This window comes from Narcine bancroftii, chromosome 10 (genome assembly GCF_036971445.1).
Source record: "Narcine bancroftii isolate sNarBan1 chromosome 10, sNarBan1.hap1, whole genome shotgun sequence".
In the NCBI taxonomy this organism is placed as follows: Eukaryota; Metazoa; Chordata; class Chondrichthyes; order Torpediniformes; family Narcinidae; genus Narcine; species Narcine bancroftii.
Genome location: NC_091478.1, coordinates 81,112,937 through 81,128,195, shown reverse-complemented (window position 1 = coordinate 81,128,195; position 15,259 = coordinate 81,112,937). Strand labels below are relative to the sequence as shown.

General features: G+C 42.9%; 1 long non-coding RNA gene across 4 annotated transcripts in view; it reads right to left on the bottom strand.

Moving 5' to 3' along the window:
* The window catches only part of LOC138743981 (uncharacterized), a 110,114-nt gene extending 95,145 nt beyond the window's left edge, over positions 1–14,969 (bottom strand). For all 4 annotated transcript variants that reach the window (XR_011345154.1, XR_011345156.1, XR_011345155.1 and 1 more), the window contains exons 1-2: positions 14,804–14,969; positions 14,223–14,320 (exon numbers count right to left, since the gene is read on the bottom strand). This is a non-coding gene — a long non-coding RNA (uncharacterized lncRNA). The remainder of the gene's footprint in view (positions 1–14,222; positions 14,321–14,803) is intronic.
* Positions 14,970–15,259: the final 290 nt, after the last annotated feature.

Below are 15,259 nucleotides of genomic sequence, written 5' to 3'. Positions count from 1 at the left end.
TTGGGTGTTGTCTCCTCCATATATCCAAAAGTTGCATTTCCTGCATCGATTTAACCATAAATTTGGTTACTTTGTTCTTTCTGCTAGTCTTTTTTTCCAGTTCTATCCATCTTTGAGTCCAAATTAAGGTTAAAGTCCCCTCCTATCAGTATATTCCCCTGCATATCTGCAATCTTCAAAAAGATATCTTGCATAAATTTTTGATCCTCTTCATTAGGTGCATAAACATTGAACAAATTCCAAAATTCTGAAAATATCTGACACTTTATCCTGCTGGATCTATTATTCCCTCATCTATTTTGATTGGTAAATTTGTATTGATTAATATAGCTACTCCTCTGGCTTTTGAATTATATGGTGCTGCCGTTACGTGCCCTACCCAGTCTCTCCTTAATCTCTTCTGTTCCACTTCAGTTAGATGTGTTTCCTGCACGAATGCTATATCAATTTTTTCTTTCTTCAGTAAATTTAACAGCCTCTTCCTTTTGATTTGGTTATGTATTCTGTCAATATTTATAGTCATATAGTTCAACATGGCCATTTCATACTTTGTTTACCTCTCATTTCCGCTTCCTCATCACCACCTTTCCCCCATATCCATTTCTGTTTTCATTTTTTGAACACATTGTAAGACAACACTTCTAAAACATAAAAATATTTCCACTATTCCCACATCTAAAATTCCCTTAACCCCAAATGTCCCCCCCTCTCTGAGTTGCCCCTTGTCCCTTGCTGGGCAACCACAACTCCCCTCTCCATTTGGATTGCGAACCCACTCGCAAGCGTCAACTGATTTCGCAGTGACTGTTATTCTATCGTACCCAACCCCCTCCAGAAAATACTTTTATCTTCACATATAACAAAGCTCCCCCTCTTTATTTCCCCCCTTACTTCCTTTCTTCCCCTCCTTAGTTCTTACTTATACATTTTATTTTTCTTGTTTATATGAAGTTTGTCGTCATTCTTTGTTCTTGTTACATCTCTTCATCTCCCTTTCTGTTTTGCAGGCATTCTGCAAAATCTTGTGCTTTCTCCGGATCTGAGAAGAGTCTGTTTTGCTCCTCCGGGATAACTATTTTAAGCACCGCTGAATATCTTAACATAAATTTATAGCCTTTCTTCCATAGGATCGATTTTGCTGCGTTAAACTCCTTCAGGAGCTCAAAACTTATGTCTGGGTAGAAATTTTTTTTTGACCTTTGTATTCCAGTGGCTTTTTGTCTTCTCTTTTTTTTTCATTGCCTTCTCCAATGTATTTTCTCTTGTCGTATATCTCAGGAATTTTACTAAAATGGATCTTGGCTTTTGTTGTGGCTGTGGTTTCGGGGCTAATGTTCTGTGTGCCCTTTCTATTTCCATTCCTTCCTGCATTTCTGGCATTCCCAGGACTTTGGGGATCCATTCTTTTATAAATTCTTTCATATCTTTGCCTTCTTCATCTTCATTAAGGCCCACTATCTTTATATTGTTTCTCCTATTATAGTTTTCCATTATATCCATCTTCTGCGCTAACAACTCCTGTGTTTCTTTAACTTTTTTATCATTTTCTTTTTAAGTCATCCACTTCCATTTCTACGGCTGTTTCTCATTCTTCCACCTTGTCTAAAGGCAAAATGTTCTTGAAACAAGTAACTTGGAATAATGCCTTAACCCACAGTGAGGATGGCACTGCCAAGAGAAAGGAGACTTCAGTGTTCACAGAGAACAGTTTGGAGACTCCAGTCACTCTGCACTGAGGACATTTCATTTTCCAGTCGTGTGTGAAATGTTTCAGCCACCAAGAGCCTTTGAAGGTATTTGAATTGGCTGGGGTGATATGGCTGATATTACCTGAGTTGAGATCCAACTGCAATACAGTGCCTGGATCTCACACTTCAGACATTGAATGCCATTGGTGACAGTGCAATTTTTCATATAACGCCTAAGTTGATTACTGTCTGAAACTTGTACTTTTTTATGTTTACAATGTGGCACTGATTCCCAGAAAATTCATAGTAGAAACTTCTAATCGGTCTGGATCTACCAGAACTGGGTCTTAGGGACCACTTTAATCACTGACGGGCATTTAATAAAAATAGATCAGACCAGATAGATAGGATGCTATTTATTGTCATGTAATAAAACAGAAATGTAATCTTACACAAGTCTGAAATAAGGCAGTCAAAGATATCCTTTACAGTCAGAGAAAGAGAAGCAAAAGAGAGTCCCCTTCGAGTTACAGAGTGTCCATGGATTCGCCTCCAGTGCTCCTGTAGCCTCAGCAGCCAGAGAAGAGTCCCATTCATTTCAAACCTTTGGCAACCTAAATCCAGATCCAAACTTTGATACACTGTGGAAGCCTTCAGAGTCAGGGCCCTTCAGGAGTCACTTTTGCCCTCAGCACCCTTTTGAATCCCGGGTCCGATACCTGGTTCTCATGAACCAGTCTCCTGCAGCCCATGGCCTGGAATGAGTCCTTTGACCATGTCACCAGCAGCTCACAGCTTGTATGGGTCCTTCAGCCATAGAGCCCCTCGCTGGTCCATCTTCGGGTGGTCTCTCCTGATGCTCCTTCTCAATATGGAGGGGTGGAGGAGGGGTTGGAGGGAGGGTTCTCAGCACTACTAGTGCCCTGACCCAGTCCACTGCTCCCCCAGAGTTTGCAATCATTCATGGCTGTTGCCGAACAGATGCTGCCATCTTGAGCCCAGACTCTGCAGTCACAGGATTTTAAATAAACCATGGTTGGCTCCTTCAACAGGCCATTTAAAGTCTCGACGGAATCATCGGCAGTAGAACTTGGCAGTAGGACCCTGCAAGGGAGCACTGTGTCTCTGCTCCCGGATTGCCTGAGGTCCACCCCAGAGGCAGTCCTGTCATTACAGCAGCTCCTGCAGTGCCGCCTTGTTTTTAAATAAAATGTTGACATCAGTTAAGCAATGCCTCCATGTTAAAAACAAAATATTTTCCTAGAGTTTCTCTTCATCCTATGGGTCTATGCCCACTTTTCTTCTGGGTATACAGATGTTGAAATACCACCTTAACCATTTCCTTAAAAAAGAATGGACCTGCAGCATCCATACTGCCTTTTTCCTGTGCCTTTTGAGCTCATAATGTAATGAAAATACATTTTTCATGGCCACTTTATTTTTAAAATAAAAGTGATTTGACAATGAAACCTGTAAACACATGAACCTCAGTGCAGCAAGTTTGCTGATGTACACCATGACCTCCTAACCCCGTACCCACAATCCACCCAAACAATGACACAAAGAAAATGGGAAAACTCTGGGGAGAAATTGGAGGGAAATAACTTTAGGAAGTCCTGTCAAACTCTCAGTGGCATCCAAACATATTGGAAATTATTCACTTTAATGTAAAAATAGCACTGCAGATTAATATCCAAATGGCAATAGTCTAGGACATGGGGACCTGCAACAAGACCTGGGTGTCCTTTGATGCCAACAGGTAGTTAAGAAATCAAATGGTATGTTTTCCTTCAAAACAAGACGATTTGGCTCAGGACCAGGAATGTGAAGAATCTGAGGGAAATCGTATCTCCAGAATTATGTTCAATTCTGGTCTCCTTACCTGAGGAACTATATTCCTCAGGGGAATAGGGGTGACAAGCTTTTTAATTTTGACATACAGCATGGTAATGGGCCATTTTGACCCAGGAGTATGTATTGGGGGTGTAGGTTAATTGGGCAGGATGTGCGCTACACATCTAAATAAAAAAAATTAAAATTGACCACTCCTGCTATGGAGGGAATGCAAGGGCAGCTCACCATACTGATTCCTGCAAAGAAGTTAAATTGGGACAATTAGATTTTTTTTAAAAGAACAAGGGAACCACATTGAAACATCTGATGCAAAGGGACAGATTAGATGCAAGAGGAATGGTCTCCGTGGTGGGAAATCCAAAATCAGGGGCTATTGTATAAGGACACCAGATAGGTCATTTAGGATTAAGATGAGAGTGTCATCACTCAATGAATATTAATCTGTGGAGCTCTCTTCCATAGAAGGCTGCATCCAAATGTACAATGCATCACAGGATGCCAATTGATCCAACATGTTACAGAATATGCTACACACTATCCACTTGAGGGAAAATCGTGAAATGAACATTCAAGAAAGAATTAGGATTGAATCTACCATGAAAAGATATTGGATTATATGGGGAGAAAGTAGGAGCAGAGTGCTTAGTATGGATGACAAATCATGATCATATTGAACAGTGGTGCAGGTTCTAATTGCCAAATGATCTGCTCCTTCTTCTTTCTTTCTTTCTTTGGCTTGGCTTCGCGGACAAAGATTTATGGAGGGGTATGTCCACATCTGCTGCAGGCTCATTGGTGACTGACAAGTCTGATGCGGGACAGGCAGACACGGTTGCAAGGGAAAATTGGTTGGTTGGGGTTGGGTGTTGGGTTTTTCCTCCTTTGCCTTTTGTCAGTGAGGTGGGCTCTGCGGTCTTCTTCAAAGGAGGTTGCTGCCCACCAAACTTTGAGGCACCAAGATGCACGGTTTGAGGAGATATCAGCCCACTGGCGGTGGTCAATGTGGCAGGCACCGAGAGATTTCTTGAAGCAGCCCTTGTACCTCTTCTTTGGTGCACCCCTGTCTCGGTGGCCAGTGGGAAGCTTGCCATAGAACACGATCTTGGGAAGGCGATGGTCCTCCATTCTGGAGACGTGACCCACCCAGCGCAGTTGGGTCTTCAGCAGCATGGATTCGATGCTTGTGGACTCTGCCAGCTCAAGTACTTCGATGTTGGTAATGAAGTCATTCCAATGAATGTTGAGGATGGAGCGGAGACAGCACTGATGGAAGCGTTCTAGGAGCTGTAGGTGATGCCGGTAGAGGACCCATGATTCAGAGCCGAACAGGAGCGTGGGTATGACAACGGCTCTGTACACGCTGATCTTTGTTTGTTTCTTCAGGTGGTTGTTTTTCCAGACACTTTTGTGTAGTCTTCCAAAGGCGCTATTTGCCTTGGCGAGTCTGTTGTCTATCTCTTTGTCGATCCTTGCATCAGATGAAATGGTGCAGTCGAGGTAGGTAAACTGGTTGACCGTTTTGAGTTCAGTGTGCCCGATGGAGATGTGGGGGGACTGGTGGTGATGGTGGGGAGCTGGCTGATGGAGGACCTCAGTTTTCTTCAGGCTGACTTACAGGCCAAACATTTTGGCAGTTTCCGCAAAACAGGACGTCATGCGCTGGAGAGCTGGCTCTGAATGGGCAACTAAAGAGGCATTGTCTGCAAAGAGTAGTTCACAGACAAGTTGCTCTTGTGTCTTGGTGTGAGCTTGCAGGCGCCTCAGATTGAAGAGACTGCCATCCGTGCGTTACCGGATGTAAACACTGTCTTCATTGTTGAGGTCCTACAGTAACTGTAATTTGCAAATTAGTTATTTGCAAATGAGGTTGATTGGTTGCTTTGAGCCCAAAAAGGCAACCAAGTGAGCAGATGTTGATACTAATTTATCCCCAGTTTTTTGATCTAGCCCAAAATAGGTACACTCAGCATGTGCATTCAGTATCAGAGCTCCTGAATTGTTCTGTGGGTGAATTGCCCTTAATTGCAAGACTAAATTGCTGGCCTTAGAGAGTTTATAAAGGATTATCATCACATTGTTCATAATGCTTTAGACCATGGGTCCCCAAACCTTTTAGACCTTCAACTCCTTCAGGGACTAAATGATCCTTCATTGACCCCCAGGTATGGAATCCTGGCAGTGGACGGAGGGGGTGGGGAGGGGAGGGAGGGGTGGGCTAGACTTGGGGGGGGGGGTGCTGGGTAGGGAGATGAGACTTTAGGCCAGATAGTCTGGCTTTTGAGCCCTCTGTTCTCTGTTGAGCACCACCTGGAGCCAATTGTTAATTTGTCCTCCATTTGGGGGTGTAGGGCCTGCACCCCCAAATGGAGGACAAATTAAGGGGCAGAAAGGCCACTTACCTGTTAAATGCAGCGTCCTGGGGTCCACAGGCAATACGTGGCCGGCTGGTGTATGGGTGATGGTGGGGGGGGGGTGGGGGGGGAAATGTGATGGCAATGCTCGCAGTGCTGGCTGGCGCATGCACGATGAGGAGGAATCATGACAGAAGTTCATGGCAGGTAAGCCTCCCCCCATCCCGTACTGGAGGGAGATGGGTGTGTGGGTGGTGTAGAGGCACTATTTTAATTCAACACCCCCCACCCCTCCTGTGTTATTGACCCTTTTGACCCCCTGAACGGTCCCATCAACCCCTGTGGGTTGATATCAACCACTTTGAAGACCCCTACTTTAGAACATTGTCTTTCACCTCAATTTCGTTTAGAATAGGGGCATTCTAAATATGGGAAATTATTTTAAAATGCACCAAATGCAAATCACTCAAGTTCTCAAAAATAATGTAGCAATTTAAAATTGCGTGATGTCACAAATATTTTACCTAAGGGAAACAGAAGTAAGAATTTGAATGAAGCTGATGTACTTAGGCATGCTTCACTATCAATGGAAATGTTTTAAAATCATTTTAGCAACCAGCAGGCTTTGTATGATTCTTTCTAAATATTTAAGTAGTAACTGCCATCAAATTAAAATCCTACAAAGTTGATCAGATCCTTATTTATTGATAGATGTAGTTGTTGCCTTTTCCATATAATCCTGCTACATATCAATGCCGCTCAATAATCTTCCATTTCAGACCAAATACATGTCTTTCTATTCCACATGGATATCTTTCAGAAATGTGTCACTTTGTTTACTCACAATGAATCAAAATATCTTTTTATTACAACAGCAAAAAAAAGTTAAATACAACAGTTAGTCCTCAACTCACATTACTAACTGCAATGCACTAAAGTAATGCATTTGCAGTACGTGAACTGTCAGTGTTTGAAATCTACAAACTCAAGTCTTCAAAGCCTTTAGCACCTAAACATAAAGGGCCTGAAATTCCACAGGGGTTCCCTCAATCTCCTGTTATAACTTCAGCAGCTACAGCAGGAGATCAAGACAGCCCCTGCAGAATTTCGGCACCAGATTATTATTTTTCATTCCTGCTGACTACTGCTGTAACACATCCTAAAATAACATGGTTTATTTTTAGTCCTCATTTAAAGTATATAAAACATATTCACCAAAGCATCCTTCGACTGTAGTACACTTTGTTCTTCTCATTAAGAGGTTTGCTCTGAAATTCCACGGAAGGCCTTCTTTTAATTCAGTGGGAGGCTTGTAGAACTCCCAAGTAAACAAAGGAAAACAGCTCTATTGGATGGTTGGATTTTTGTCAATGTGTGATTGATTTATGAAGGACATCACTTCTATTTGGTTGCTTCAAGGCAAATGACAAGGCAAGAATGCCAAAGGACAGTGGCTCCCTGAGCAGGCAGTTCCCAATGTTTGTTCGTGGTGCAATTATAGTTCTACTTGTGTCTGCCATAACACTCAGCGTAAAGGTTGCAACCTACCACATAAATAATGAGATTTAGATTCAGATTTCAGATTTATTGACATCACATACAACCCTGAGATTCTTTTCCTGCGGGTGAGGCAGAATCACCATTTATGGTTAGTGCAAAACAAAATGTGCACAGCGAATACATGTGAACAAATACAGAACTGTAAACCATAACCATATAACCATTTACAGAGTGGAAACAGGCAGATAATGAATGTTACCAAACTGACTATGCAATACAGAGATAATTTAAAAAAAAATAAGGTGTACAAGTAAGAGTTCTTAAATTAGTCCCTGATTGAGTTTGTTGTTAAGGAGTCTGATGGTGGAGGGGTAGCAGCTGTTCCTGAACCTGGTGGTGTGAGTCTTGTGGCACCTATACCACCTTCCTGATGGCAGCAGCAATGTGCTGGGTGGTGTGGATCCTTGATGATTCCTGCTGTTATCTGACAGCACTGTTCCCTGTCGGTGTTCTCGATAGTGGGGAAGGTTTTGCCTGTGGTGTCCTGGGGTGTGACCTCTACCTTTTGGAGGGCTTTACGCTCCTTACCAGTCTGTGATGCAGCCGGTCAGCACACTTTCCACTATATATCTTTGGATTTTGCCAGGGTTTCCAGTGTCATACCAAACCTCCACAAATTCCTGAGGAAGTAGAGGTGCTGACATGCTTTCTTCACGATGCCATTAGTGTGTTGGATCCAGGAAAGATCCTCCAAAATGATGACTCCCAAGAACTTAAATTTGCTCATCCTCTCCACCTCTGATCCCCCAATGATCACAGGATTATATACCTCTGGCTTTCCCTTCCTGAAGTCAACAGTCAGCTCCTTAGTTTAGATGACATTGGAGTGCAATATTGATATTGAGCTATCAATAGCCAAGTCACCTTTACTTATCGTCTATACCATGCTCTCACGGTAAAGATGAGATAATGTTTCTCCAGGACCACAGAGCATACTTACATAAATGTAAGTTAAAATAGAAGTAAAACACATAAAATATTAAATATTAAGATGTATACCGTAAGAGTTCCCAGTACCAAGGTACTTTAAGCGCATATGTTCTGCGAATACAGTCTGAACGTATGGGCCCGATTGCTGGTGAATGGCCCATTCTTACGTTTCCATTAATGCTGCAGTACCTCCTACCAGATGGCAGAAGGTGAACAGTTTACATGAGGGGTGTGCGGAGTCCTTCACAATGTTTATTGCCTTTAGTCTACAGATATTCTGCTTTGACGTCCTGCTTTGCGGAAACTGCCAAAATGTTTGGCCTGGAAGTCAGCCTGAAGAAAACTGAGGTCCTCCATCAGCCAGCTCCCCACCATGATTACCAGCCCCCCCACATCTCCATCGGGCACACAAAACTCAAAACGGTCAACCAGTTTACCTATCTCGGCTGCACCATTTCATCAGATGCAAGGATCGACAATGAGATAGACAACAGACTCGCCAAGGCAAATAGCGCCTTTGGAAGACTACACAAAAGAGTCTGGAAAAACAACCAACTGAAAAACCTCACAAAGATAAGCGTATACAGAGCCGTTGTCATACCCACACTCCTGTTCGGCTCCGAATCATGGGTCCTCTACTGGCACCACCTACGGCTCCTAGAACGCTTCCACCAGCGTTGTCTCCGCTCCATCCTCAACATCCATTGGAGCGCTTACATCCCTAACGTCGAAGTACTCGAGATGGCAGAGGTCGACAGCATCGAGTCCACGCTGCTGAAGATCCAGCTGCGCTGGATGGGTCACGTCTCCAGAATGGAGGACCATCGCCTTCCCAAGATCGTGTTATATGGCGAGCTCTCCACTGGCCACCGTGACAGAGGTGCACCAAAGAAAAGGTACAAGGACTGCCTAAAGAAATCTCTTGGTGCCTGCCACATTGACCACCGCCAGTGGGCTGTTATCGCCTCAAACCGTGCATCTTGGCGCCTCACAGTTTGGCGGGCAGCAACCTCCTTTGAAGAAGACCGCAGAGCCTACCTCACTGACAAAAGGCAAAGGAGGAAAAACCCAACACCCATCCCCAACCAACCAATTTTCCCCTGCAACCGCTGCAATCGTGTCTGCCTGTCCCGCATCGGACTTGTCAGCCACAAACGAGTCTGCAGCTGACGTGGACTTTTTACCCCCTCCATAAATCTTCGTCCGCGAAGCCAAGCCAAAAGAAAAGATTCTTCATGGTAGGGAAAAAAAACCCAAAGATCTTTTCCGCTGATACCAGAACCAGCACTGAAATTAAACACATAAAATGCCCTGATGGCAATTTTGGTGAGAATTGAAGGCTGTCAAACAAGCACTATAAACAATAACCCCAACATTGCATCGTGATCTGCCAGTTGAACATCACAGTCAGCCAACTGCTCATAACCCACCAAATGACAATTAACTGAATTAAGGTGCAAATGCAGAGAGCTCTTTGATCACCCAAGCATCTTCCCAATCATTTGCAGAATTTACTTAGGTAAACTTAATGGACCAATTTTAAAGATATAGTGTTGTCTAAACAAATGTATTTATTAGGCAAGCAAAACCAATTAATGCAATCAAAATAAATGCAAATTGAGCAAGAACAAAAGCCAAAATGTGGATGCCACAAAAATTCTCTGCCATGCACTTTAAAAAGTCTACTTATATGACTGCAAACCCTTAGCCCACCATGCAAGACTACTGCTGTGCTTTAGTGCAAAATTTAATATATATTTTATTTTAATTTAACTTTTAATTTTTTAATTTATACATTCAGCAGGATGACAGGCTCTGTCGACCCATGAACTCATGTCGCCCAGTTGATACCCAATTAACCTACACCCATGGTACTTTGTGAATGATGGGAGGAAACCGGAATCCCCAGGGAAAGCCCATGCAGGCATGGTGAGAATGTACAAACTCCTTACAGACAGTGCAAGATTCAAACCCCGGTCCTGATCTGTAACAGCACTGCACTAACCGCGCCACCCTAATATATTCTATTTTCCATTATCTAAAATCTGTTCACCCCAATATACTCTTCTTCCCTGGGCTAATGTTTCTAGGGTCAAGCTCATGCATATAGGATTTCTATTACTGTGGTCCATGATTGTAATCCCCATCCACATGTGATTTGTCCGTTGATTTGGCAAAGTTTTATCCGCAAGAGTGGAGGGCTCAAAAAGACCAAATCCTTCTGTTACTGATATCAATGCCTTCAGAATCAAAGTTAACAAACCAAAGGTTTAAAACAATGTGCAATAGAAAGGATATGTCAGCATCAGGCTGCTGAGGACTGGTGAGTTTGTTGCCAAATGATACACAATATTTACTACAAGATTCACTGAGCAGTTAGAGGTACATAAATCTAATTATCAAAATGTTCAATTGCTGGTGAATGCCCATTTTTACGTTTGCTAAATCAGAACATAATTGTGTGGATATAAAAAGATAGAAAAATATTAATAGATCATTTCACTCTACAGTTAAATATACAATGTACTGAGAGAGAGAGTGTGTGTGTCAGAGTGAGAGGAGAGAGAGAGAATGTGTGAGTTACCTCCATGTACAAATGATATAGTTGACACTATTACAACAAGGTAATGTTCACTTCTAATTCACTGATCCGGTCAATGACATTATAGCAAAAACAATTACTGAATCTTTGTGAAGCCTTTACACAGGGCATTTGAAATCAACCATAATCACTGTTTCATTTAAAGTAACGTAGAGATTTTCTTTCCTCAAGGTCTTCAATTAATTAGTTTGTTTTCTCTAATTACTCACGATCACCTATGAATTAAAATTATATTTCATTTCTTTGAATTAACAAACTTCCTTGGCAGCAATAGAACTTCTGCGTCCAGAGTTCATGCCTCTTGTTCATTGGTCCAGTGACAACTACTGTACCATGTTTCCATTGAGAAACAAGAGGAGAAAACTTTACAAAGTGACTAGGTCTTAATTAAAAGGTCCTGACCTGAAATGTAGACTGATCATTCTGCCATTGGGTGCTTGTTAACCTGCCGAGTTCTTCATGCATCTCATTGTTTGACCATGTTACCATAGTTGGATAAGTTATTTATCATAATCCCAAAACAAATGCTGTACAATCAGCTTTTCATGATTTATCAAAATATTAATTCCATAAAAATAATTCTGCATTTTAAATAGCATTGAGCAGCAGGTGTGCAAAGATCATGCATTATTTGTGAATTGTGTGCCATTGTGGCAGCTATTAAAATAATAGGTCCACAAAGTGAAGCTGGAGGGACTCAATGAGTCAAGCAGCATCCGTGCACAGAAATGGTCAGTCAATAGTTCAGCTCTGGACTATTTATCGAGCCTAAAGTAGGAAGGGGTGATATCAAGTATATCCAAGGGTGGAAGACATAAGGAACAAGCTGGAGAGTGACTAAAAGGTATTGGATGGAAGGTGGGAAAGATGGAGAGACAGGTAGAGAGAGAGAGAGACTGCTTGCTCGGGGAGGAATAGAAAGAAGAGTAAGTACAGCCTGGTGGTGCTTTCTCTGATACTCTTGTATCCCTTCCCTGAAAGGAGCAGCTGAAAGATGCTGCGTGCAGGGGGAAAGAGGTCCTCAATGATTTTGCAGGCCCTCTCCAGACAACGATCCCGGTAGATCACATTGATGGATGTGAAGGAGCCTCCAGAGATCCTCTTTGCTTATGGTCCTGTGGACTTACTTTCAATCCATTTCTCAGCTATACCACATTGTGATGCAGTCAGCCAGTACACTCTCGACAGAGCTCCTATAGAAGGTTGACATAATGGTAGACTTGCCCATTTAAGACTTCTCAGGATGTGCAGTCTTCCTGACAAGTGAGGAGATGTTGAGTGTCCACGATCGGTCACTAGTTAAGTGAGCTCCAAGGAACTTGGTGCTCTCTCTACTACAGACTTATTTATATGTAGTGGAGTGAGATGGTATCAAATCCACATCCACTACACATCAAACCTGAAGTAAAAACAAAAGCAGCTGGAAACGCTTAGTAGGTCTGGAAGAATCTATGAAAAAAGAATAAAACAAAGGAATCCACCTGACCATCTGAGTCATTTCAGTATTTTCTGTCTTTATTTCTCCTTACAGATACTTAAGTTTTGAATCGGTCACAGAGTCTTCCGGTGGCATCAAAGTCCACGACAAGCCTCTAACATCCAATTTCAACTGGTGCATTTTTTTTATTAACAAACACAGCAGCCACAAAATATAGGAAACCAATGGCACAGCATGCTACTATTTCAAGTTTCTATAAATTGAAGTTGTCCTTTCTCAGAATTCCATTTTAAATATTACTGCCCACCTCAAACCCAAATAAACCAACATCTTACTCATACTGATTCACCTGAAAGCAATTCTACTGGAAGCCGATAACACAACCACTAAACCTCTCCCCCTGCCTTCTCCACCACCCCGGCCAGATGCACAACACTCCATCACAGCCCCAAGCCCCTTTCATTGACAATAAAATGCCACAACAGGATCTTGAAAACCTTGGCATATTTCATGAGCCTTCTCTCAGTTGAGGCAGACATCAAGGAGAAAATTTAACATGGTCTTCAATCCACAATCACCACTTTTGCTTATCTGGAGAGAAGTGTTCAATGATCAAGTCCTCAGTCCCAGTTCTAAGCTCGTAGTCGAGAGAACAATGGTGATCCCCTCCCGTGTAAAAACACAGTGCTGGAAAAAGTCACCAGATCAAACAGTGTATTTATGTAGCAAAGAGAAAGATAGTTAACCAACATTTCAGGCTTGAGCCCTTCATGACGGTATGAGCAAAATGTAGACAAGCACCTGAATAAAATGGTAGGCAGGGGCACAGGTCCACAGGCAAAACATAATAGTTGGATACAGCAAACATAGGGATGAGGGATGGCTCTGTGAATGGAGAGGAAGGGTGAAAAGTTGGAGGATAGGAGCCAGAGGGATAGCAAGGAGCGAGTGATCGGGGGTATGGTCTAGCAGAAAGCAGAGAAGTCGATGTTAAGGCCATCCAGTTGGAGAGTGCCCAGACGGAATGTTAGTTGCTCCTCCAATTTACTTTGGTCTTGGTTTGGCAGTGCACAAGGCCATGGACAGACATGTCGGCGCAAGAGTGGGGCACAGAATTGAAATGGTTGGCCACTGGGAAATCTGTGTCATTGATGTGGCAGAGTGAAGGTGCTCAGTGAAGCGATCTGCTAATCTGCATCCAATCTCTCTGATGTAGAGAAAGCCACAACGAGAGCAGTGGATGCAGTAGATGATTCCTGCAAATTCACAACTGAAGTGTTGCTTCACTTTGAAGGACCGTTTGGGGCCTCGAATGGTGGAGAGGGAGGAGGTGTGGGCACAAGTGTGGCCCTTCCTGCGTCACAGGGTAGGTTCCAAGGGGCGACTGCCGATTAGTGGGAAGTGATGAGTGGACGAGGGAATCACGGAGGGAGCAGTCCTACGTAAGGTGGAGGGGTAAGGAGAGGGGAAGTTGTGCCTGGTGGTGGGACCATGTTGTAAGTGACAGAAATTGCACAAGATAAATGTGGGATGTGGAGCCTGATGGACAAGGCGAATCCTGTGTTTGTTGTGTCTTAGGGCAAAAGGCACCATGACAGATGTGCGTTAAATGGAGGAGATGCGGGTAAGGGCTGAGTTGATGGTGAAGGGGAAGCCACGATTTTTGAAGGAGGAAAACATCTCGAATTATCTAGATTGGGAGACCTAATTCTTGGGAGCAGATACGACAGAGACAGAGGAATTGAGAGAAAGGAATAAAGCCTTATAGGATGTGAAGAAATGTAGTCGACTACACTTACCCTCACATGTGCACATTTGAGACATGGACGACTTATAGGAAGCACCTCCACACACTGATGAGTTATCACCAAAGCTGGCTTTGCCAAATCGTCCTAATCTATCAACAGGAAAAGAGAATCAACATTATGGTCCAGACCAACACAAAATCTCAAGTTACAACTCAAATGAGCAGGTTACATTGTGGGTATGTATGCCACACCAAACTCCAATTGCAGGTACTCTAAACGCTGTCACAGCAAGATGCAACCTCGAGAAGCCATTCTCAAATGGGGACCGCCTGGGGGGCCATGGGATATTTAAATAAAAGCTTGTTTTCTTTTCACCTCATGCACAACACTCCATCACAGCCCCAGTTTTTTTTATGTAGTCGGTAGGAGAGAAGTAGGGAAGAAATCGAGACTTGACTGCTTCACAGGGAAGTGAGGCCCCGTAAACTTTGAGCAAAGTCCGGGGTGGGGGGAGGCGGGGGAAGAGGAGGGGATATAGCCAAAGAAAGGTTGAGAATGGCTGACCTAAAGGACAGAGAAAATATTTCAAAAATATTCTGAAAGTGTCCTTTAAAAAAATGTAATGTTCTCACCTCTGTGTAAAATGCCCCTGACTTGTTACTGCTAAAAGTCCAGGTCAGCACTAAGGATCTGCAGTCTCCTCAAGAACATGCGGCAGCCAGCAAAATAAACTGCAGTTCACCAGCATTAATGCTCACCTGTTCCTACCCAGCATTAGGGGAAACTGCCAGTGTCACATTGACCACATAAGTTACCTCAGAACCTCAGCTGGATCCTTGGTCATAAGGCCCTGTCTGAAAATATAATTACTCATGACTAAAACTAAAAATATTATCTTCATAAGACTTTTAACCTATACAAAACAATAAAATGTAAAACATTCAAACAGAAGTGAAAATAATGTACTGATGAACACTACCAAGTGAATACAGTTAAAATTATGAGTTTGCTAAAAAATGTCGTTTGCTATTGTGAAATAAATGGACCAACAGAAAGTTATTCTTTTCGGTGAAGTAACATTTTACGCC